General features: G+C 42.7%; 1 protein-coding gene across 2 annotated transcripts in view; it reads right to left on the bottom strand.

The window, feature by feature from the left end:
- The window catches only part of SLC4A4 (solute carrier family 4 member 4), a 350735-nt gene extending 324359 nt beyond the window's left edge, over positions 1 to 26376 (bottom strand). The window contains exon 1 of one of the 2 annotated variants that reach the window (XM_045079852.1): positions 25696 to 26376. The gene's annotated coding sequence lies outside the window, so the exon portion shown is untranslated. The remainder of the gene's footprint in view (positions 1 to 25695) is intronic. The other variant, XM_045079853.1, reaches the window with a different exon arrangement.
- Positions 26377 to 26738: the final 362 nt, after the last annotated feature.

Raw genomic sequence — 26738 nt, 5'->3', positions numbered from 1 at the left:
CTCTGCTCAGCAGGGGGCCTGCTTCCCTTCCTCTCTCTCTCTGTGATCTCTTCCCTTCCTCTCTCCTACTGTGATCTCTCTCTGTCAAATAAATAAAATCTTAAAAAAAAAAAAAAAAGTTCAGAATGCAGCAACATTAAGGTCCCTGCTAGTTTTTGCTGGCATATTCTCAAAACCATGGGCAAAAACTTAATTTGAATATTTTGTGTTACAGACCTAAAATGTCTTTCTAGCTCCCTGATTTAAAAAAAAAAAAAAAAAACTCAGGAGTGATACAAGCTATCATGTACCATTTTGCTATTACCATCTTGCAAACTGTTGAGTTTCAGAGGTGGTATATAAAAACTTCTGTACTGTATTTTAAATAAAGCATAGTAATGACAGATCTAAATTTACCATGGTATAGAATCACAGGAGAATCACTGTCTTTTTATTGTTAAAATCAAATAAACTATAAATTCTTGTTAAATCACCAGCCAAAGCCCAAAATCTCTAGGAGTAAGGAAAGAGGGAAGGTGATTATGAAACCCGTTTTGTGAGGTGTTTTTTGTAGGAAAAGTATATGATGCAGTCACCTTGACATACAAAGATATTATATGAAAGCAAGCTAAAAAGCTCATGGATCTGCAAATGAATAAATGTTCCCAAGATAAGTTATAAAGAAAAACATTCTGAATGTGAGTTGTCTTAGTCATACATTTGGTTTGAAGTCTGTTCAGGTTTTTTAGACAATTCTTTGGAACTTTCACTATCCAATATCGTTTTTTTATTATTTTTCATCTTTATTACTTCAGTTGTACATCTCTAGATCAGTCTGCTTGAGCAACTTTTTACTGAAAACCATACTCTATGGCCGACCAGAGAGTAGTGCCATAAAAAATAAGATACAGGCACTTCACTGAAGAGATTACAGGCTACTGAGGTAGAGAGACACATTAACAGATAATCTTGCATAGCTTCAAACTCCAAGGAATATACTTGTTCAAGACAACAAAGACAGTTCTTCCGTCCTTCTTCTCTACAAATAAAGCATTCCCAGTCGCAAGAAGAAAGCATCTTCCTCAGCTGGATTAATTTCCCTAGGTTTCTATTTGGGGTGTGGGTGGGGAATGTTAGGAGGGAGACAGAAAGAGAGAGATCATGGATAATGTGTTCTTCTGTGAGAAACAACCAATAAGATCATTTTTCCTGAAAAAATGCCAATGGTTAGCTGGTTTAACGTATAGTATTTTGACCACAAATTCACTCTGCTCAAAGACAACATTTAACTTCTTCAACATTTCTGGCAACTGTCATTCTGAGTACATTTAAGTCATTACCTCTTTTCGTAGTAACTACGTAAGTGTAGTAATCTCTTTCCTTTAATCAGATAATGGCTAGTCAACAACCAAAAACAAAAGAAATACTAACCATGCCCTTGCTTACTATCTAGAAAATTATGGGTTCCAGATTTGCAGCACCTGTTTGCCCAAAGAAAGCAAAGGTAAGAAACAAAATGAAATAAAGGGATAATCATGGTCACACAGTTCCCCCTCTAAAATGTGTAAAAGTTCAATTTTCAGAGCATTCATAGCCAAACACCTTAGGACACTGGACAGTAGATCACAGAAAGCACTGGAAGAGCCCCTCCAAAAAACATACACCAAAAAAATAATAACAATAATAATGATGATAACAACAAGAAGGAAATGAAACATTGGTATCTCCTGAAAATTGTGAAGAGCCAACCCAAGAGTAAATCATAATTTATTTTTCCCATTTTCTGGTTGTCATCATTTTTTGACATTACTAAACAATTTTCATATGGCATAATAAGCCATAATAGAAAGTCAGTTACCTTCTTTTTATGATTTTATTTATTTATTTGAGAAAGAGAGAGCAAGAATAAGGGGAGGGACAGAGGAAGAGAGAGAATATCAAATTTCATGCTGAGCTTGGAACCCAATGTGGGGCTCCATCCCACAACCCCAAGATCATGACCTGAGCCGAAACCAAGAGCTGGATGCTTAACTGAACCACCCAGACATGCTGAAAGTCAGTTGCCTTTGAAACGTAGGTTTCCCACAATACCCTGGGGGGAAAAAGTACCAGAGGTTGAGCAAGTTGAATTCTATCCCATATGTAACTGTAGAGAAGTACTTTCTAACAGGCTAAATACTTGCAATACTCTGAAGAAAGAAGAATAAAATTTGAATATCCAAAATGTATTACACAGTTTACTGGCACCTATATTTTATGATACATCTTTATTATCTGAAGCTATGTGATCTAAGTATTGTATTCAAAAAAATGAAAGAGGGGGAAAGAAAACATTGCCTCTGTGCCTGTGAACTTCACGCTACATGCTCTTGAACCTGTTCTGACAGCATTGTTGTAGCATTCTACTTTCTACATGTGTCTGAATTATCTCCCCTAATAGGCTGTTAGACATGAGAGGGGACGTGGCCATGCTTCTTTCTACCACTATCTTAATACAATGCTCAAAACAATAGGTGTCTATTAAATAAAAATGCCACCATTAATTTCAAAAGTAAAAAAAAAAAAAAAAAAAACAGTGTCCAATAGCACAAATAGTGGAGGAGGTCCTTTTGATCTGCATGTTACACTGAACACCAAAAAATAAAAATGAGCTCACGTCACATAGAGCCACTGAAGCCATACTTACGTCGATCATGCAGACTAACCCTCAAGGGCAGGGAATATTCAACACAGACTTTCTGAAGAGTTTCAGCATTGCATAAAGAGCACAGAGCCATTCTAAAGATCAGAAGGTTACCAGTGTTACAAAACTAACTTACCAGAAAAATACTCCAACCGATTACTAGTCAACTTCAACTTCAAGTCTGAAAGCTCCAGGAAGAAAGCTGAGAAATAGTCATCTTATATCAAACTTGTTTTGGTCCCCTCTCAACAATCACCCAGACCAGCTGAGGGTTATCTAAGTTCTATCCAGGATCCTCAAGAGATAATACAAACAACCTGGAAAACAGATCCAGACATCCTAGAGCCCAGCTCAACTAAATTACCTTGCTTTTCACACAACCATGAGCGGGAAGGTCATTTGTTTTTTAATATTTCATTTATTTATTTGAGAGAGAGAGAGAGTGAGAGAGAGCACAAGCAAGGAAGAAGGGGGAGAAGCAGACTCCCCACTGAGCAGGGAATCCGATGCGGGGCTCAACCTCAGAACTCCGGGATCATGACCTGAGTGGAAGGCAGACGCTTAACCGACAGCCACCCGGGCACCACCAACAGGAAGGTGATTTGAAATAGAAGACTCCAGGTGATAATAATGAAAGCAAAGACCATAACAGTAAAGAGAACCATAAGTGACAAATCATAAAATGAGATCATAAGATTTTAGCACCAAAAAAAAAAAAGGGGGGGGGGGGGGGAACCACATTTACTTCCACATACAATATAGTCTTTCAATATAATGTGATAAACTGTGTAATATCAGATTTTATTTCTAATAATCTTTTTTTTCAATCTGGAGATATGATTAACCAGTAATATATCTAGATGTCTTTAACAGCAACCTTGTTATATCATATTATTTTTAATTTCTCAAAGCTAGAAAGACTTCAAAAATTTCTTAAACTCCAATGTAAATGAAAAGAGAGAAAAGAGAACTCAAGCATCTTCTTGTCTACATTTTTTTTAAAAAAGCTTCCATGAAGTTCTTAGAAATATAAAGTTGTTTGGACCACCATGAAGTCAATAATAGAGGAGAATGTGACGTAGCAAAGTTTGTATCCCTTTCCCACTTCCAGAGCTTCCTCTACCACTGAAGAAAGATAAAATTAAGTTTATTCACTAAATGATCTGATTTCGGGGTTTTAAAGTACATTTCACGGTCTGTGTGTATGTGTGTGTGTGTACACAAATGAAAGCTAAATATCCACCTAATGATGAGAAATCATATTTAAAATCAATAGTGACTTGTACCTTTAGGTGTATTTTCCTTTAAGCCTATGGAAGCATAGCCATTAACTTTAGCCTCAAAAATGGTAATAGGATTTTTTAAATTTTTTGTTTTCTCAATTAATAAGCTTAGAAATAGTTCATTTGGAGGATCCATGTGTCTAGGCATATTAAACCAAATGAAAAATCTCCATGAGATTTCAGACGAGTGTCAGTAACATAAACTGTCAATTCTCATTTATTCACTGGATGATTAGAGTGTTTGGAATACAGCCAACACCTTGTTTCTTCTTTGGGTCCTTTCAGCCTGCACTACCTTATCTAACCTATTGGCAGGCATCATTCCAAAAGTAGTAATAAACTAACAATTGTCAAGTCCTTACCAGGAGACAGACACTGCTGTCAGTATACACTAGAGTGTTTGATTTTCCACAACTACCCTATGAGGTCAGTAATTTTTGTTTATTTTCTAGATGAGGGGCACAGGGGTGTCAAGTGACCTTCCCAAGACCACAGTTAAATAAATGGCAATGCAATACAACCATCTAGCCTGATGCCAGACCTGAATACTTAACCACTGCATGATTTGCCTCCAGTAGATAACCACAGTAAGAGGAAATGAAACCCAATCCTATCACTAGCGTAAGAAAACCTTCCTCTCCAATCCCCTCTTTTTAAAGTAATCAAAATAAGGGTTCACTTCATAGGTAAAATGATTCCAGCTACTGGTCTTAATGCAATTTATAGATTACCCATAGATTTCAACCCATATAGTCAATCCTGGGCCCTCAGTTGAGTTACTGGTTTGATCTTCCTCATTTTTTTTTTTTTTTTTAGATTTTATAAATGAGAGAAACAGTGAGAGACAGAGAAAGCATACAAGTGGGAGCAGAGGCAGAGGGAAAGAGAAATGCACGCTCTCTGCTGAGCAGGGAGCCCAATGTTGGGACTCACTCCCAGGACTCCGGGATCATGACCGGAGCGGAAGGCAGACACTTAACCGACTGAGCCACCCAGGCACCCTCTTGCTTTAGCAGATGTCAAATCTAATACACATTTATCAAGCACTGTAATCAGCCCTAAACATTTTTTTCTTTTTGAACTGTGATGGAAAACACATGACATAAAACTTACCACCTTAACCATTTTTAAGTGTACTGTTCAGTAGTGTTAAACATGTTCACATTGTTGTGCAATCGATCTCTAGGACTTTTAGCCCTTGCCCTAGTCCCTTCAGACTGCTGCAACAGAACACCACGGGCCAAGAGCTTCTAGACAACAGCAATGCGCTGCTCAGCGTTCTGAAGGGAGGAAGTCTTAGATCAGGGTACCAGAGAGGACTGATGAGGGCTCCCTTCCAGGTCACAGACTTGTCACTGTACAGTGACACGGCAGACCAGAGGCGGCTCTGTGGGATCTCTTGTGAGGCACAAATCTCATTCTTCTCATCATTTCCCAAAGGCTCCACCTACTAATATCATCACCTTTGAGGGCTAAGATTTCAACATAGGAATTTTGGGGGGGACACAAACATTCAGACCATAGTAGCCCTTAATACTTTTGAACTCCATTTTGTTGTGCTATTTTACTCCTTATCAATGACTTGTCTTCAATTTTCTAAAGATGAGCAAAATCCTCAAAATCGTAGGAGACTTCTTTTGGATAAGCATATATAAGATTCTAGCATTATAAGCTAAAGATTCTTAACTTTTCTGAGTGGGGGAGGCATGGGTCTTTTGAGAATCTGATGAAAGATGTGGATTCTAACCTCAAATTAAAAAGGATATATGACTATACAGTTAAAACGTTGCTATAATTTCATGAGGTTATTGAATCCCTGTCCCTCAAAAACCACCCATGAACTCACAATAAAAAAAGACCCTCATTTTTTGGTCTTATTTTACACTGGTATTTGATTCTCTGACATTGCAGTATTTGTTTAAATAATAAGTTTCTCCTAATGAGTTGTCATCAAGGTCTTCTTTGAAAAATTTCATATAAACTGCTGTTATTTACAAAAAACACATATTCAATGAGTGGTTTCCCACAAAAATACTATTAAAGCACCTCATGTCTGGAAGTAAGCTAAATTATAAATGCCTTATCCTTATGGGCACACCTCCTTCAGATCTGATAGTAAGAAAGCCCCATGACCACTTAGAGATAAGATGAACTTGATCATTACCTTTCTAAATTTAATGTACTGTAGTTAAATAACTATGTTCACTGGCTTTGATTGCATCATTGCACTTTCTGATGTTTCTGATAATATAAAAACATTAGATTTTTAGAGATGATATCCTGGACCTGACAGGCTCTCATTTCCTTTCCATCCAGATTTTGAGGAACTAGATAGCTGGAAATTGTATTTTGTTCTGCTACTTGATGGGGTCTAAGTAAACATTCTTAAAGGACACTAGTCCATATTAAATATTAAATGTCTTGTGTGTATCACAGCTTTAGCAACATCATGAACACTTGGATGCACTCCTCCAGAAACATACACACATGAATTCTGTATATAACACCTGGGGGCTCATGAGCTTCCCTAAAGCCCCCTTGTGGGCCCCAGACCTCAAGAGCAAGAACCTATCCCTGTGTTTACCAGACAAGAGTGAACCAACGCTTCTGATTTCTAAGACCTCAATTTCTTAAAAAAGGAAGAACCTAACTCTGCTCTGCCTTTAAAGGTGTTAATCAGATGCAAAGAAACTCAGCATCCACCACAAATAATCACCACAGCATTCCCTCTGTTATCTGGTGTTTCTCAAGGCATAAAGGGATTAACAGCTCTCCAGGAAAGTCACTGGCTCTCTTCGATTTCAAAGGCTGAGAACCTAACGGATGGACAGCCTTTTGCATCTGCCTTGGTGACCTCATCCTGCATCTCTCCAGAGAGCTGATCATAGACATCCTGACGCTGGAAACAGAAACAAGCCAGGAATTGTTCTAGCTAATGTAGGCATCTGGTAGGCCACAGTCACCAGTGGAACCCATCTCCTAATTCAACCCATTTACCTTCCCAAGGCTCTTGTCACACCTTCACTCATGAACTCTCGCTTCTCAAACACCTTTGGATTTATTAACTCCAGCACTCAATTATCGCCCCTTAAACTTATTTTGTCTAAATAAGCCTCTCTCATATTCTTTCTTGTTATCTAATTTTTGAATGTAAGTTTGTCCTCCATAAATGTCACATAGGTCAACTTATTTTGTCTAAATAAGCCTCTCTCATATTCTTTCTTGTTATCCAATTTTTGAATGTAAGTTTGTCCTCCATAAATGTCACATAGTTCAACGGTTTACAACACACGATCAAGCATATGTATCAAACTACTGTCTGAGAGAGCCGTTCCTTTAACTTGTTAAAACCATTTTCAGAATGAAACAATTTTGCCACTTAGAGTTGCTCTCATACTTCTACCAGGTTTTCCAAACTCTCAATTTGCCAGGTAAGAAGAGACCATACAAACTGCAGAGTAAACTTACTAATACTAAATATTCCATTGGTTTATATGTATTGCAAAATGATGAGTCGGAAAAGCAAGATGAAGAATGAATTCTGTAGGGAAATGATGAGAAGAGAAAGTTCTCAAGTATGCAACATCCTTGGCAACTCCTCCCATGACCCTGTGATTGGAAACCAGGACAGCATTTTAAAAGCTGGTCACCTTGGAAAACGCAGAAACCTCTAAAAATAAAAATCAACATTTCCAGACTCTGCCTTAATGGTTTCCTGGTAAACAGAAAGACATGATTGCTATTATACCCCCACATGGGGGTTGTGGCAATTAATTATTCAACATTTGGAAAGTGCTTTGGAGATAAGAAGCTCAGTGCTGAAAATCATCATCAATTTTCCGCAAACCGCACTCAGAGTGAACTCACCAGGTTTACTGTTAGAAACTGAGTATAAGACTATGCTTTCTTTTTCCATTTCATTTAGACCGTTAGACCAAACAACCAACACCCATATGGAACTTTCCTTTCCTTCTGGTCAAACTTTGAGTGTCCTCCGAGTAAAAAACTAGTCCTTAATTTTCAGAGAAATAGAAATTCTAATAATGTGGTTTTGCTAGAATTTGAGAGATATGCATATCAGGTATCATTCCTCTTCTGCCTTTTATTTAAGCAATATAATAAATAGTGAATTTACTAAAGATTTCATTTGCAAAACTGTGAGAGTAATTAAAATCTAGTGTAATGTACTTCTACTGTATCAGTTATCGTTTAAGGAAGCATTTTCATTTTTTTTTATTTAATATATGACAGAGAGACAGAGAGAGCCAGAAAGCACAAGCAGAGTGAATGGCAGAGAGAGAGAGGGAGAAGCAGGCTCCCTGCTGAGCAGGGAGCCAGAGGCGGGGCTTGATGCCAGGACCTAGGACCATCACCTGAGCCTGAGGCAGATGCTTAACTGACTGAGCCACCCAGGAGCCCCTAAGGAATCATATTTATTTAGGTGTTCATGGCTGCATTATGCGACCTGTAGAAATTTAGATAAACAATCTAAGAACTGATTAACTTCGATTAATGTTCTAAATGAAAATAATAACTTCTATTTAAATAAGAAATTATTTGGTTATACAATTTTCCCCCTTATCTATAAGACATACTTATCTACAATTTTTTCACTTTGTGCCCCAAAATTGAGATTTTTTTTTCACCAAAGTATAACTAAAACCCACATAAAAACCCACCTAATCCAGGCCAAAAAAAAAAAAAAAAAAGCATTATATGGTTTTTAAATGGAGAGTCACTAGCAGGCCACATTCTGCAAAGCCATCACATAATAACTGTAGTCAATCTGAGATTAAATAAAATACATAAGAGCAGAACTCAGTCACACTTCTGTCCATTGTGGAAACAATAAATAATTCTGTCCCAAGTAATTTCTTTTTTACTTCGGACCCTCCCACAGTCAAAGATCATGTATACAAAATCATAATTTCATGTTTTTGAAAATTAAAAGCTGTACTGACATAATATTCTTGAATATGGGACTTGTTACCCATTAGATGGAGCACAACAACATTTCTCTAAAAAGATTTAAGTATTTTAATCTCAAAATGCACAGTTTTAAAAATCATCATTGCTTTTAGGAAGGGTTTGTTACAAAATGAGTTTTTACTACTTTAAATTAATAACTTTTACATATCTATTAGTCAAACCTTAAATCTTTTATCCATATTCACCTTCCAATCATGTCACTCCCCCCCCAAAATAAAGATGGAAGTGAAATCTTAAATGTGCTCCACATTCTGAATCTGAATAAAGGAGAGGGGGGGGGGGATCCTGCTGGTTACTGTAGGGAGATGATCTCAGTCAGGGCCCTGGCTCCTGTAACAAAAATAACCATGGAATTCTGCAAGGAAATCACATAGGCTGCTCTACTCCACACAGGTTAATGCCAAAACAGTTAAGAAAATTTCTCATTGACTCAGGCTGATATTTACTATATATTTGATATGATCTTCATCTTCTACAGATCATTATATAATAAATACTCAGATAGGGGTGCCTGGGTGGCTCAGTGGGTTAAAGCCTCTGCCTTGATCCCAGGGTCCCGGGATGGAGTCCCACATCGGGCTCTCTGCTCAGCAAGGAGCCTGCTTCCTCCTCTCTCTCTGCCTGCTTCTCTGCCTACTTGTGATCTGTCAAATAAATAAATAAAATCTTGGAATAAATAAATAAATAAATAAATAATAAATACACAGATAAATTGTTTTTCCTTCTTTAAAAAAATGATAATTGTTTTCACTCTTTAAAAGAAAAGGGGGGGGAGTGCACCTGGGTGGCTCAGTGGGTTAAAGCTTCTGCCTTCGGCTCAGGTCATGATCTCAGGGTCCTGGAATCGAGCCCCACGTCCGGCTCTCTGCTCAGCAGGGAGCCTGCTTCTCCCTCTCTCTCTCTCTCTCTGACTGCCTCTCTGCCTACTTGTGATCTCTGTCTGTCAAATAAATAAAATCTTTAAATAAATAAATAAATAAAAGAGTATCTACAATCTTAAAACTAAAGAGGAAAATGGACCCAGAAAAGGCCCTTTTAAAAAAAAATGCTTTCAAAGGAGGTATCATAGTGTTTCCTCCTCTGCTCTACTGGCTTTATTATGCCAATAATGAGCTGCTGGTACAAACAGAAGAAACAGGCACCTTTTTGTGTTTTAAAGAAGTATTTGGGAGCATACGCCGCCGTACCTTATCTTTGCTTTAATGTTAACAGGACCATCAGATAGTTCCTTAAAAATAAACAATGTGATACAGTTGCCATATGGGGGTGGGAAGCCATTTCAAATTAAATGTTTTCCATCCATATGAATATGAAGGAGAGAAAAACTGTCCAAAGGAATTAGACATGTCCCCAAATGAGTAAGAAATGAATTGGCAGGAACTGAGCCTCCATGGGAACATTACTTTGAATCTAAACCAAATTTCTAAAACACTCCAGGTGATCTGCTCTATATTTGCAGAATTCAAATGCTGAAATAGTGAAAAGAATGATTCTGAAATGTTTAAGAAATAAAGGCATTTCATTACGTGGCAGTGTTGTATTTATTGATTGTCTGTTGCAACCTTCAGATCTAGAACCAGACAGACAGGAAAGACAGCCCAAGAGTCCTTCTCCGATGGACGCTACCACCTGGTCAGGAGATGCTTCTACTGAATCATTCCCCAAGTCAACTCAGCAGAGGGGTCACTCCCCGTAAGCTCAGAAGACCCTTATTTATGTAAGTTACTTGGAAAGAGCCTAGGAACTCACACAGAGAGCTACCTAAAAATTTCATTCATTACAAGTCCAAATCCTTCAGATTTCAACATCAGTAATCATTCCCTTTGCATCCTGGTAAAAAACTAAAAACTAAAAGCGCAAGCACTACTAAAATACACAGTATCTCGAATTATTTCTTACTAAGATACTGTCATGTTTTCTCTTGCAAAGAAAACTTTAAAAAAATTAATCATGAGAGCATTAGGCGTCCAACTCACAGTGAAGTCAAAGAACCGTATGGGAAGGGGAGGGTAGAGCCGATGGCGTTAGGACGCGCACAGAATCCGACCCCCGAACCGCGCTCTCCAGGCGCAACCGACTTTTCTACGCATCCCACACGTATTGACTCACTTCGCCCCCAGCACTAAGACGGGGTGCGGCCGCGTGAAGAGCTGGAAGGACGGAGTCACCCGAGTCATGAGGCGCGGAGTCGGGGGGCGCCAGAGGCACGGCTCCCACCTCCCCTCGGAACGCCGCAGCCTCCGCGGCCAAGGCCAGGGCCAGGGCCGAGCCCGGGGTCGCCCCCACGGAGCTCCGCCGTCCTGCCCTGCAAACGGCCTCCGGGAGGACAGCAGCCCGGCCCGCGGTCACGCCCCCCCGCAGGACGGCCCACATGTCCCACCCGGGCCGCGTGGGTCCCTCAAGGTGGGCTCCGGGGGGCTCCCGGGCTCCAGAGCCGGGTGGGGTCCGTGGAGGCCCTCGCGGCTGTGGCCTCGCGCTTGCACACCTCGCTCTGCCCAGTCCAGCTTCCTTCGCTGGTCGCGGGGCCTCCCCCAGACCAGTGCCCCTGGCGCCCCCCGACTCGGCGCCTCATGACTCGGGTGACTTCCTGCGCCGTGGGCAGGTGCCTCCCGGAGAACCCCACGTGAGGCCGGGTGGCCGCGGGGTTCCAGCCCAGGCCCTCTGGCTCCGGAGTCCACGCTCGGAACCAGCTCTGGGAAATCCTGACGGTGGGCGCCGACTCACGAATCGGCTTCTCCGCCAGGTTCCACCACCCTCCGTGGCCCGGAGGCACAGAAGTCTCAGGAGCGTTGAGGGACTCCTGCCTCCACACCTGCTCAGAGCCCCCCGTCGGTCCTGGGCTCTGGTCGGCCGTGCACATGACCCGCCTTTTCACATCCTTCTACTCAGGCCAATCACTGCCGGCCAAAGGCTTCCCCAGAACCCCTCTCCCCTGCCCAGGACGCTCTCTGCAGGTCTGCAAATGCTCCAAGCCTCCCCTCTCACGGAGGCACACAACTCCTGCATCAGGCTCCGTGGCCCCAGAGCCACACTCTGCCCTCTGCACCCAGAAGCAGCCCTCTCCCAGCTCACCTCTCATAGGACCTCAGCTTGGTCTGACAGCCTCTCCCCGTGTGGCCAAGGCCTCCTCCCTAGGGCCAGCCAAGGAGCTCCCGCATAGTGCAGCTCCCACTCTCGCTCTCTCCCACTGCTGGGCCGGCCTCCGCATTTCCTCAGGTTCAACGCATGAGGGGACCACTGCCCATCACGGAAGAAAACAGGGAGACCCTTAAGCCCTGTTTAAGCACAGCTAAGACAGCCTCTTGACCACACAAAAGATGGCGGAAACAATGTATAAAGCACAGCAACATGGGAACCCCTGGTATAGGGTTCACCAGTGGTTGAACTTCACACAACTCCAGCCCTAAGAGCTTTGCCAAATTGCATAAGGATGACTATGAGAGATGAGCAAAAGGGGAAAGTATATTCAATGTCTTGTTAAGAAAGGTGATAAGTGCAATCTATTTCGGAATGATGTACATCAGAAACATTTTAAGACAATTTTAGTCTGGACACTTAATTAGGTACACTTCAGTTATGAGAATATTCAATTAAAGTGAATATATTTAATGACAGTAGGTAATAGACCACTCCTGCAATTTAAGCTGATTCACAATTTCCCAGAAACAGTCTCCCTAAAATATTATTTCCTCTTCTTTGATTCCATAGACTCTGCAACTCATGGTACCTACTGCTCACGTTTGAAGCATTAACACCAGCTCCTCGCAGTTCCCAAGTTATCAGAGTTCTATAGATCCCATATGTTGACACCTACCTTAGAAATGAATCCCTCACTGTCTCTACAGAGCTAAGACATTATGCCACTAGCTCCTGACTCAAGCGGAAACCAGCTTGAAGCCTGGACCACATGCTCTAGCCTGGTTTTTTCCTGCTACTCTGGTTTTTATATAAACGACACTGTGTTATTCAAGCCCAAATACTAGAGTCCTTCCATAACAGTAGCTAAAAGCTGTGGGGCAAACAGAAATATATGGCATTGGACTTTCCAAACTATTTAACTGATGAGCATAACATTACACCTAAGAAAGTTACCCAGCACAATGATTTTTTTTAAACCTGCACAAAATAAAATATGCTTCATTTAATTGGGAAAGCAAACTTTCAGATCACTGGAATGATCCCAAATGAAACCAGCAGCAAAGGCGTTGGTTTCAATTCAGAAATAACGCCCAGTTTCATTTTATCAGCAGCAAGTCATGGTCTTGACTTAGGGAAATTTTACAAGGAGGTCTAAATGATCTGATCACTTTTTAACCTCATGTGTAATAACGCACTTACACTAGAGCCTTCTGGTCAAGGTCTAGAACTGAGATGGGAGAGGTGAGGCAGGTAAACTTCACAGAAACATCGCATGAGGTCAAACCCACAGTATCATAGACCAACATTCAGTGGCATCAAAGAACAAGAAATTATTCTACAAAATGAAAAATGACATAAGCAAAGTGCTGTCAGAAAGCCTGGGTAAAAAGAGAGACTACCGTCCAAAAAGGTCTATTTACCAAAAATATACATTGTCTATAGCTGTATGAATACTTAATCTACCCCCAAAGATTTGTTCTGGATCTTCTCTTGAAAAAGCCATTTTCTCCTCTTGGAGTGTAAAAATGCTCACATTAAATACCCACTACATAAATTTAAACTGATTTATGCTAAACTTATTTCTTGAAGTTGTAAGTGGTCCTCCTAGTTCTGGTGTTCTTGGATGTGGGGTCCAGTGTTCATGATGTTAGGTTGTGAGGTCTCCTATCAGACTTCACTGCTCAAGATTCTAAGCATTCAAACAGACTTCTGTCTGTTCTCTGAAAGACACTCCTTTATTCTCGTGATATGCAGTGCACTTCTCTAGACCTTCCCCAGTTATGTCTGTCTCAAGGTGCAAGACCCAGCCTCTGAGGGAGCATTCTAGGTAAGACAGCGTAAGGTTCAGACACATGGATGAGCAAAGACATATAGCATTAGAAGACCCCTTTTAAAATGTGATAGCTGAACTTAAATATGTATTCAAATGTAATATTTATTAATAGAAAGAATAGTGAAACATTGAGGTTTCATGGGAAGTATTGCAATGTATATATAATAAATAAGACATCTATTCTAAAATGTCTCAGTACATTCTGAATTTGCCTACATTGTAAGGCACATAAGGGAAATACACACCTAAAGTACAGATATATACCAATGATACTCTCTCACCTTTACATAAAATCTAATATTATCATGGTGCTCTGATACTAGGGCCATAAAAGATCTCTATTTTCCCTCATTTATATTTATATTGTATCTTCCAGAGGTTTTTCTGAGAATATCTGGATTTAAGACTTCCTAGTTAAATATGATCATTATAAAAAATTATTTGAATGAGGCAAACACCAAATTCACGGAAGCGAATGAACAAATGAATGACTCCTCCCCCTTGCCTACTACCGTAGCACCTTTAAGTGAAACCCAGAAAACACTAGATGTGTCTAATTCTGCATTTTTTTACAACACCTATAATATATTCTTTTTTGTCCTACTGTATATTTTTCAGAGAAGGCATAAAAATTGCAATTCCTTATAAATCTTTTTAGGTAAATGTCTTTTTAAAACCTTAAAGCAGGGTGCCTAGGTGGCTCAGTTGGTTAAGCGACTGCCATCGGCTCAGGTTCCAGTTCCAGGATCCAGTCCCACATCGGTCTCCCTGCTCAGCAGGGAGTCTGCGTCTCCCTCTGATCCTCACCTTCTCCTTCTCGCTCTCTCTCTCTCATTTCTCTCTCAAATAAATAAATAAAATCTTTAAAAATAAAATAAAATATTTTTTTTTTAAAAAAAACCTTAAAAGCAGTACAGACTAGGAGAAGCTGCGCAGAGGTTATGTGAAAACTGTACTATACTTTTGCAACTTTCTGTGAGCCTAGAGTTATTTCAAAAATTAAAAAAAAAAATTTAGGGACTAACAACTCACTTAGATTTTTTTAATTTTTATTTAAATTCCCGTTAGTTAACATACAGTGCAATATTCGTTTCAGGTGTACAATATAGCGATTCAATACCTCCATACACCTGGTGCTCCTCCCAAGTGCCTTCCTTGATCCCCATCACCTTGTTCACCCCTCCCCCACCCAACTCCCCTCTGATAAACATCAGTTTGTTCTCTGTAGCTAAGAATATGTTTCCTGGTTGCCTCCTTTTTTCCCCTTTATTCATTTGTTCTGCTTTTTAAATTCCATATATGAGTGAAACCATTTGATATTCGTCTTTCTCTGACTTATTTTACTCAATACTCTCTAGGTCCATCCATGTCATTGCAAATGGCAAGATTTCATTCTTTTTGATGGCTGAGTAATATTCAGTTGTGTGTGTATATGTATCACCTCTTCTTTACTCAGTCATCAGTCGATGGACACTTGGGCTATTTCCATAATTTGGCTACTGTAGATAATGCTGCTAAAAACGTGAGGAGGCATGCATGTATCCCTTTAAATTAGTATTTTTGTATTCTTTGGAAAAATACCTCCTACAACAATTGTTAGATCACAGGATAGTTCTATTGTTAACTTTCTGAGGAACCTCCATGCTGTTTTCCAGAGTGGCTGCACCAGCTTGCATTCCCACCAACAGTGCAAGGGGGTTCCCCTTTGCCCACATCCTCACCAATAACAACTCACTTCTAATCTCAAAAAATAGTAAATAAAACTGTGTCCAATTCAGACAACAGATGAAACAGATCTAAATAGAAAAGTGAGGTAAGTTTTCCAAGGAACTCTGTAACACATCACAAACCCTAAAAACAAAGTTTCACCGCCAAAATTACTGGATTCCAAACTGCATGATGACAAATTTCCCAAGAAATATGTGAAAAACCTGACAGCAGCGATCAGAGCTACTCCACTGTTGGAATCTCTCGAGAAGAAATAAGGTTTCAAATAAAGCTGGGTGTAACAACTGGGTGTCTCTGATTGGTTTGTCCAGAGGGGCTTTTTGGGGGTTTTGTTTGTTTGTTTTTGGTTGTTTGTTTGTTTTTAAGGATTTTATTTATTTATTTGACAGAGATCACAAGTAGGCAGAGAGGCAGGCAGAGAGAGAGGAGGAAGCAGGCTCGCTGCTGAGCAGAGTAGCCCGATGCGGGGCTCGATTCCAGGACCCTGGGATCATGACCTGAGACAAAGCAGAGGCTTAACCCACTGAGCCACCCAGGCGCCCCTTGTCCAGAGTTTTCAAGTGACTAAGTACCCTACCATTCGATACGTATTTTCACTACAAAATACACTAGCCGCTGCAGGAAGCCCGGAGCACGATCTGACACGGTTGCCGCAGTGAGGAGCCTGCAGTGCGGGGCCCGTGCACACAAGGCAGGGCAGAGCAGGGCAACGAGCCCTAAAGCAACCGGTTAAACTGAAGAGGCCCCTGCCTCAAGCTTGGGCAGCCAAAACTTTCGAGTGCCCAAACCGTATGTTCTTGCCATGTTTTTGGACGAGTGTTCTGTTTCATTTCTTTTTTTTTTTTTTTAAGATTTTATTTATTTATTTGACAGAGAGAGATCACAAGTAGGCAGAGAGAGAGAGAGGAGGAGGAAGCAGGCTCCCTGCTGAGCAGAGAGCCCGATGCGGGGCTCGATCCCAGGACCCTGAGATCATGACCCCAGCCAAAGGCAGAGGCTTAACCCACTGAGCCACCCAGGTGCCCCTCTGTTTGATTTCTTAATGCATTTTTCAAGGGAAATTATCTGATCCCATCGACCTGAATCTTTTCAGACCTTTCCTATCGGCCTTCTTCCTTCTCCCTGGCAAAGGAGCTCAACTTGTAAAAAGTGCAAACGTGTGAGCTTGTGAGCCTCTGCTCGGTGGGTTCTCGCTCAGCAGCTTTCGGAAGGCAGCTGCAAGCCGGGCTTCAGCCACCTCCTCCCACGAGGCCCGCGCCCGGCCAGCATCGGTTGCGCTCAGCACACATTCCTAAGGCCGCGGTCTCCAGAGGTCAAAGGAATGAAGGAATCTGTGCAGCCATCGGCACTCAAGGTCCGCTTCCCCCTTCCCTCTGACTGATGAGTCCACGGAGTCGTCGCTCTGAACAAACACACACAATGCTTTCCGAACGTCATTCGTGATCATTCTGGGGGAGAAGATGCAGAAACCTGGCTTGAATTAAAGACATGAGGAAGATTCCCATCGGGCCACTTAGATAAGGGATGTCCAAGCGGAAGAGCGCGAGCGATAGAAGAGCTAACCCCGGGCCCTTCGGATATCGGTTTAGAAATTACTGTCAGGATCCTATTCCCTAAACAGTTGCCCTTCCCTACAGCCAGTCCTAGCACCAATGTTTTTTTAAAAGCCTCCTGGGCTGAGTAGTTATCAGAGGGAAGGAGCCTTGCTGCCAGCATTTAACACAGCAACCAGCAGACAGGCCTGGGAGCTTCTGTTTTATAACCATCCAGTTTAACATCTCACAGGAAAGAAAGCACTCAGAACAGAAGATGTTTTCTGAAATTCACTATTTTTAAAACAGTAGTTTCACAAGGCTCGCCATAATTACCCTTTGTATGTATTTCAATTTTCCATTGCATTTTGTCTGTAACAGAAAACAAAAGCTGTCTACCACGCCAGATGATTCCATTTTCCACTAAATCATGAGAAAACAAGCACGTTCGGGTTCAACCTCCAGGAGGGATGCTACCTGGAAAAGTAAACATCCTCAGAAATTCAGACGGACTTACGTTCTGAAGTAATATGTTATATACCCAGTCCTCATTATCGGTGAGTACCATTATCCATGATAAGAGAACCAATCGGGACCACCACCAGCTCTCAAAAGAAAAACCACCACCACCACCACCACCGTCAAATAAAAGGAAAAGAAAATCAGTCTTTGGGTTAAAAAATCTAATTAGATTTCCACTTCGAAATCCAAGTTCCTTCTGCTGCAGGCCTGATTTTGCAAGGGGATACCTCCTATGACGTATCTTCTAATTCTCGACCACAAAAATCATACAAAGTTTAATTCTATATAATTTAGAAATAAATATTTGGCCCAACCCTCTTCTCAGATGAAGAAAACAGAGGTCCAAGTCAAACAGTACTTGAGGACCAGACCGCTGGTCGATCGCTGCTCCACACAGAGGTTTCCAAGATTTACGCTGCAAGTTTGCTTTGGCCATTGCAATCAACATATGTAGGAAATGCCTCATCTGTATTAAGCTGAAAAGGTTCTCTACAGGCTCCAATTCTCAGCTATCATTCATCCTTAAACATCCAATTTTTCATGAAATATGGTTTCCAAGGTATCAGCACTAGAGACACCACGACAATATTTTAAATCTGGAAATCCGCTGGCCAGCCGTCTAATTATAGAAGCTAGAAATATTCAGCGTGTAAGCTTTGGGGGATCCCCCATGGGGTGAAGAGCACGGCAATCATTTTCAAGGGTTCTCCAGGTCCTGTGTGTGTTACGTGGAGCATAAAGTTGATAGGAGCGATACCGTGAAATGGGTGATCTCAAACTGCTGGCTATTAGACTCAATTTTTCAAGACTGATGTTTAATAAACCGTGTTCCCAACTCAACTTCAGCAATAAAAAGTAAAAGTCCTAGAGAAAAAATGTGTTCTGAGCTTGGATCACTCAGAGGAACAGCTCAAGAAAGACACTTAAAATTGTTGTTCATTCATTCGGCCAACACACATTTATTAATATGTCAGGAACTGTTCTCAGCGCTGGCACGATTCAACTCAAGAATAAGGAATGTTGTAGAACACAACGACAACAACACTAATAACTAACATATGTATAGTCGTTTACAGTTCTGAACAAGCTTTCCTAAACAATCACTTTTGTCCCTCATAACACCTCTGCAAGCTAGGTTTTACAATCATTTTAATAATGGGGAAAAGAAAGAAAGAAAGAAAGAAAGAAAGAAAGAAAGAAAGAAAGAGGATTTTTTAAATTCCCCAAAATCAAATAACTACCAAGTAAGAGATCTGGGTCTTTAACCTATATCTCCCAAATGCTTATCTCTATTGGTCACTGGGCAACACTAAGTTACAAAATGCTTTGCTTTTATGTTAAGCACTGAAGACAACAAGTTCTGCAGGTTTCTGAGTATTGTGTTAAAGTTGGTGTGCTTTTGGGGTTTTTTTTTTTTTTGGTTGTTTTTTTTGTTTGTTTGTTTGTTTTGTTTTTAATAAGGACAGAGTTTCACAGATCCAGGCTGTGATGTTTGCAAGTTCCAAGTGTGTTTAATATCTTCATCCATATTACTTTACTTATTATATGGAAACACTGGTGAATGAGTTTGTATGGTTATCTGAGTTTTCTAAACAAACAAAAGAAGTTCACTTTCCAGATCTTAAAAGCTTTCTATTTTTAATTTTTATTTATTTTTTATTAACATATAACGTATTGTTATTTTCAGGGGTACAGGTCTGTGATTCATCAGTCTTACACAATTCACAGCCCTCACCACAGCACAGACCCTCCCCAGTGTCCATCACCGGCCACCCTCTCCCTGCCCCCTCTCCTCCCCTCCAGCAACCCTCAGTTTGTTTCCTAAGATTAAGAGTCTCTTATGGTTTGTCTCCTTCCCTGGTCCCATCTTGTTTCATTTTTCCCTCCCTTTCCCCTGAAACCCCCCTGCCCTGCCTCTCAGATTCCTCTTATCCGGGAGATCTTAGGATAATTGTCTTTCTCTGATTGACTTATTTCACTCAGCATAATACCCTCTAGTTCCATCCACATCATTGCCAATGGCAAGATTTGGAAGGTTTGATGGCTGCATAGTATTCCACTCTCTATATATACCACATCTTCTTTATTCATTCATCTGCTGGTGAACATCTATGTTCTTTCCATAGTTTGGCTATTGTGGACATTGCTGCTATAAACATTCAGGCACACGTGCCCCTTCGGATCACTACGTTTGTATCTTTAGTGTAAATACCCAGTAGCATGATCGCTGGGTCGTAAGGGAGCTCTATTTACAACTTATTAAAACCTTTCTTGCTCAGTATAACATACTGGATAAAAACTTTATCAGCAAAAAACCTGAACAAGTACTTCACTACAGCCAATAAACATATGAAAAGGAACAAAAGATGCTTGGGGAAATGCACATTAAAACCACAATGTGATACAACTATACATCCACCTAAATGATTAAAATAAAAAAGATAATACCAGCAGTTTGTAAGGATGTGGAGAGGCCAAAACACAAGATGTTAGTAGGAATGTAAATTGGTAGCACTTTTAAAGGAAGGCACTAACTATTATTCCCACATGTTTACCGGAAGGCATATGTAAGAGTGTTCACAGCAACACTACTGATTACAGCCAAAAACAAGAAACAATCCCAGTGCCCATCAAGAGCAAAATGGCAACTGAACTGTGGCCTTCTCATAAAGCAGGATCCTGCAGTACGATGACAATAAGCTGCTGCTACACACAAGCATCAGTGAACCTCACAAACACGATGCTGTGCAAAAGAAGGCAGATGCAAGCAAGGATGCGCATCCGATACTGCGGCCGGAAGTTCAATAATGGATAGAAATAGCCTATAGCCTCAGAAGTCGGGACAGAAGTTATCTTTGCAGGGAAATAATGCCTTGGGGGAGAGGAGGACTTCTGGCTGCTGATAATTGTCTCTATCTTGGTCTTGGTGTATCAGTTAGGTAAATCACCAAGCTGCTTACTTACGCCTCACACCAGGCATACTTTACTCTATACATTTTATATTTCAATAAAAACTTTAGATGGACGGATGAATGGATGGATGGATGAACAGACTGATAAAGATAAGTTAGGATCAGGGATAGGAGAGCAAAAAAGGAAGGAAGAAAGACAGGGAGGGACAAAGAAGGGAGTATAATGAAGTGATCCTATCAGGGTCCACCCACAGAGCCCGTACCACCGTGTTGGCCGGAAGTCCTACGGCTGCTTTTCCTACTTGATCCATCTCTCCCTTTACTACCAATCTGTCCCCTGGCACTTTTCAATGTCTTCCATGTAGCTACCAATATCAGCCCATTCCTGTCTTCTAATTTGCAATTCAGCGTTGCTATAGGATTAGAAACGCTACGATCAGTCGTAGTAGAACTGTATGTGCATGAAGAGTAAACCGATTCGGAGGGATCTCCTGTGAGTAAAGTGAATCCCCTCTTTAATCTATGTTCTTCTCGTAACCCTTTATTTTTCCTGCTCGGGAAAAACTATTTTATTTATTTATTTATTTATTTTGCTGAAGAATATGTCAAATATAGGATTTCTAAATAGAGGAAGTTGTTACTGGTCCCTACCACTGACTACTAGCCTCCAGGCCAAACCTACAAGTAACTCACACAGAAGTCCAGTTCCCACAAGTTCACTTATTTGCAAATAGTATAAAGGATATTATCAATCATTCAATACACTTCCAAGAGAAGGAAAGAAACCAATGACTTCTTACATAAGACATTATAAAGAACTTTCTCTAGTTGTATCACAGACAGAACATTACCTCAGTTTGAAAGACAGTATATTCCTTTCTCATTTTGTATTTTTATTAATTTTGATGTTTAAACTCCCCCAAAAGTATACTGTTACAAGTTTTATTTAAAATCTTTTTGAGGATTCTAAGACAAAAACTTAAGTTAAACTGAGGGGATAGCCTTTTTCTACACGATAATCCCAAACTATCTGTTGGTGGTTATTTATTTCTTTAACATCCTAATTTCATGTAACTTCCTTCTGTATTCACTCTCCATGAAAAACAAAAGTTAACTCTTAAACACTGGAGATAAAATTGCTCCACGCAAACTGGACACTCTTCATTAGGGAAAGGCACTCTGGCACCAATGGACAGGAGAAAAAATCGAGGCCAATGGGCAGTGCTGCCGAGCAGAATCACTAAGAAGGACCAGAGCCAACCCTTCAACCCAGGATAAACATTTATCTGCTTTAGTATCTTCAGCTGTGACTAAAACAACATTCATTCATTTGATGACAGTCATTCAATACATAGAGAGCACTAGTTCAAAGAGAGAAGGTTCGTCCCACCTCCACCAATAAGTTTCCCTTTAGTTTAAGAAAAGCATATGAAGAAGGAAGGACAGGAGGGGGGGAGGAGAAAGAAAGAAAGAAAGAAAGAAAGAAAGAAAGAAAGAAAGAAAGAAAGGAAGGAAGAAAGAAAGAAGAAAAGGAATGGAAAGGAAACAAAGTTCTCTGTGCCTAGTTTCCTCATTTTTTCAACAAGCATAATAATCCCTTAAATCTCCTTAATTTGCAGAAATAACAAGATGATGTTTTGGCTTAGGAAAACAAGTGTAGATGTATATGATTTCACCAAGCCTATTTCTACCACGATCTTCTTTTAATATATAACTTAATTCAAAGGCAAGTAAGATCCTTAAGGAATAGGATTAGGAACATCATGAAAAGTCAGGGAAAACAAAGTTTTATCTCTTCTTTGCCACAGCAGGCAAATAAAGCCATCATCACTCAGAGCTGCGCATCCTTTTGATGTCTTGTTTGAAATGCCATCGTACTGCTGAGACTAGAGAAATGTAACAAAGTCATTGCCACCAAATCATTATGACAGTCATAAATATGGCTTTAGGTAAAATAAAATCAGTCATCTCTACAAATACGTCGTGTGTGTGTGTGTGTGTGTGTGTGTGTGCATGTGTGTGTGTGTACATCATACAAAAGAAATGAGTAAAAGGGTAGGTGGGAAAATCCATCTCTACTACTGGAAAAATAACTAAGGCATGCACCACAGGAATATAAAATAATCACCTTTATGTTAGAAGGAAATCGCAAACTTTCTATTCTGCTACTCAAACATGTCAAATGGAGAAAAAGGCAAAACATACTTGGAATACAACTTACCCCTGACGTCATATGAAAGAAACATTTTTCCCCTCCCTTAAAATTTCTGCATTATGAAAAAAAAGAAATCCTGAAAGTAGGAAGACCTCGTTTCAAAAAGTCTTACTAACTTTACTTACTAACTGTACTTACTAACCATCCATTTTGCTGACTGACTCCCCCAACAGTCATAAATGTCATAAATCATAGGTTGGCCTCAGAAACTGCGAGAACAGGGAGAACGGAGCTGTGCGTTCTGCTGAGAGCTCCCCTGGCCCCATCAAATCATGCACCCTGAGTCTCTCCACTTAGCAATCAAGGAAAAAACACTTAGAAACTTCCAGAGTTGCTCGAGTATTCTCTTCTCAGGTCTTTCTTCGCACTCCCAATGTTGTTATCAACCCCTGTCTTAAACTGTATGCATGTCTTTAAAAGTGAATGCAGAGTACCTCCAAGAAAGGAGCAGATGAAGTCTACAGAAGCACTGACTTGGGAAGCAGTGTTCCCTCTGGACGCTCTCCCCTAACAGCAGCAGTCCTTGTGGACTGCAGCGCCCTCAGACGCAAGCAAAGAAACCTGATTATCTACATGATTCACCAGCTAATGTGTACTTTTTTTCCCTTAAGTGTTGTGTTTTTCTTTACAGTGCAAGCTATGGCCCGGCTATCTTTCTTGTTATCAGAACAAAGGATCGGAACCTCAAAATTGCACTTGCCAGGGCTCAGTGAAAAATGAAATTACCACCAGATCACTCTGGAAGTTGTCCCGAAGTTTACCCAACTTCTATCACATTTTTTTCTCTAAATGATTCCCTGTATTCTTTTCACACATTATTGCAAACTCCAAATTTATGCTAATCATTTCAAAGACTAAAATAGTAACATTAACAAACATTTAAATTTCTTTTCTGTTAAGAAAATAAACTAAAAGGGATACATCATTATAAACTCAGAGTACATCCTGTCAATGTCTTTTGCTAAGGTACCTGATACATGTTAATTACTAAAACTCTAGAATGACTTCAACACATTAAATGATACTTAAAACCTCATTTTGACAACACTCATACACAATGTTGGGGGAGGGTTCCTTATTTTCTTTTTTCTCAAAGGTAGACATGCCTGGAACTATCCAAACATCCAATCTTACACCTCCCACTCCCATTCTTATAAATGTCCTATGTCTCAACAGTTCCGAAGAGTACTACTTTCCATTCTGTTCACATATGTGAGAGTTTTTGTGTATCTCACTAGAGACTGAGATAAAGTTAAAGAGATTCAATTTCCAGATTTCATAGAAAGAGAACAGAAACCTATCACTATATTTAACTTTAAAATGAAAGTAAAAGTTTTTGTTATTAAAACTATAGAAAAATAAGCAGACATGCTTCCTTTGAAGTTATGCTACCAACCTCAATCTAAGCGCTATAATGATCATGAAAATTATTTAAATGCCAATGTGATAGATACAAGGAGAGTTCTTAGAGACCTTTGCGAAGACATTACATTGGTTATAAGACGCTACTGAGTACTGTTTTAACTGCACTGAAAAAGCTATTCAAATCAAAATGAAAAAATAAAAATAAGCCCTAATGGGCAATGGACACTTTAATTCAGGTAATAGTCTAAGTCCAGGTCCCAAATACAAGGGGGAAAAAGGGAAATAGTGTACAATGCAGTGTCTCTCCGGAAAGGAACTGTTCCAGGACTTAAGATAATGTGTGTTTAGCACAGCTCAGCGTTCACGATTCCCCATGAGGAGCAACTTTCTCCAACACTGAAGTGAAAAGAGAAAGGAAGCGAAGACGGTACTCCAAAGGGGTTAACTGCTCTTCATTGTCAAGACCGAAAAGAGCTTGCTGCAGGGAATTGGTCTGAGAAAGGTGAGGCCCTGAGAAGGAATGAGGGATGGAAAAACAAAAGTTTCCCAAGCAACTGGAGAAAGGGGGGGAAATGCTTTCGGGTGGGAGAGCAGAGGTCGAACGGCTTTCTTCTCCATCTTTCGAGTCAAGTTCAGGGTTTGCTGCGGGTCTTGTTTGTTTGTTGTTGTCATCCTCCTTGTTCTGAGAGAACTTTTTCCCTTGCGGGCTTGCGGCAGTTTGCTGATGTGGTTCCCAACTCCTGCCTTTCTCTGTTGACTGTTATTAACGGACTGGCAAGGGCTGGGTGAAATGCACTTAAGAAAAAAGAAATCGCCTCTCCTTGCCAAGCCGCACATGCTGCCCAGTACCTGAGGAAGAGCTCCGCGGTGGCCGGCCAAGAGAAATCCCAGTTGAACCTCGGCCTCCCTCTTCCCAAGCCACTGCAAGGGACTGTGTCTGTGCCACTTGCAGAGAATCTGCCTGACTCACCCCCCGCGTTCGGTGTGCCAGGGGGGAGACGCGAATGCCCCGTCCCGGAGCGGGCGGCGAAGCGGGGGCACCGAGAGTCCCCCAGGCCTCCACCATTCGTGGGTTTGGGGATGTTTGCGTGGCAGGTGCCCGGGCTCCACCGGGACCACCCAGGCTCACAGGAACACACGTGTCACCGCGCCGGAGCCCAGCCCGCCGCGCACGCTGGCCCCACACCCGGGCAGCAGCGCCGGGCTCCGCGCAGGGGGCTCCACACTGCGGCGGGGGGAGACACGGCGGCTCCAACTGCCCCTCCGCACGCTAAGAAGCGGGGGGGGTGGGGGGAGTACTTTTCCGCGGAAGCCGCGTCCACCCCCGGCCGGCGCCCAGCCCAGGGGATGCCCGGCCGCCGCAGACCGACCTCCTTCTCCCTCCCCCGAGGGCGCCGAGGCCGCCCGCGCGCCCTCCGGGACCGGCCCCCGGGCCCCCTCCGCCCCTGCGCCGCCGCCGCCGCGACGCGGGGTCCCGGCCGACCCTCCCCTCCGCGGCCCGGGCCGCGCGCTCACCTCCTGGGGTCCGCCTTCCGTCGCTCCTCCAGTTTGGCGGCGGAGTGTGGGGCTGCAGCGGCCGCCGCCGCCGCCGCCGCCTTCGCTGCCACCGCGGCCGCCGCGGCCACAGAAGCGCTGCCCGGCGCGCCGCCGGGGCCGGAGGCTGGGGGCCCGCGGGATCCCCGCAGGCGCGGGCCCGGGGCGGGCCGCGGGAAGTTGCCGGCGCGACGCGCGGGTCGAGCGGGGCGCAAGCCACCCGCGCCCAAGTAGTCACAACTTTGCCGCCCGGGTGGGTGCGCGCTCCGGGGCGGAGGGAGGCGAGGACCGGGCGAGGGCGCCGGGGCGGGAGGGTCTTCGTTGCAAGCAGGGCTGGAGCCCGCACGGCCCACGAGTCGAGGGGGGTGGGGGGGGGCGGTGGCGGCGCGGGGAGGGGGAGCTGTCTACACGGCCCGCGCGGTGCGGGGCGAGCGAGTGTGTGAGCGCGCGGGCGTCTACTCTACTTTGCCTTCTGCAGCTTCTGCATATGGATGGGGATCTCCGATGGTTTTGCCCGTAACCAACACTGCAGCGGCGGTGCCCGGCGAGGGCGCCCCTCGGGAGCGGGCTGCGGGATGGGGGAGCGGGCAAGGCGGCCGCGGCGGAGGCTGTGCCACGAGCGCGAGCCCGCGATCCATATTTAAAGCCGCGAGTGGCCTCGGCCGGCCCCCTGCCCTGCCCTCGCCCGCGCCGCCCGGCCCCCACCGCTCGGGGCCGCGGCTCGGCGTCAGCCGCCCGGGCATCCGCGGCGGCGGGGAGGGGCCTGGGGCCGCGCCGCCCCCGCCGGGGGCTCGAGCTCCGCGCGCCGCGCCCGCCCGGACCCGGCCGGAGACCCGGGTCCCGACCGGCCGCCTTCGCCGGCCTGGGTTCCTTCTCTCGCGCCCCGGGCGTGCTGCTAGGTCCAGCCTTTTGTCCCAGTCACAGCAGATCCCCAGTGGGGACAGCCTGTTCTCCGGGGCAGAACCGAAGTTGCTTTCGTTTCCCGGCCCCAGATCGCTCTGGAGGCCACTTGGTTCAACTTGGGG

This window comes from Mustela putorius, unplaced genomic scaffold (assembly GCF_011764305.1).
Source record: "Mustela putorius furo isolate JIRA1106 unplaced genomic scaffold, ASM1176430v1.1 tig00000430_pilon_pilon_pilon, whole genome shotgun sequence".
NCBI lineage: Eukaryota > Metazoa > Chordata > Mammalia > Carnivora > Mustelidae > Mustela > Mustela putorius.
Note: the sequence above shows the minus strand (reverse complement) of the source record. Positions and strands in the feature narration are given on the sequence as shown.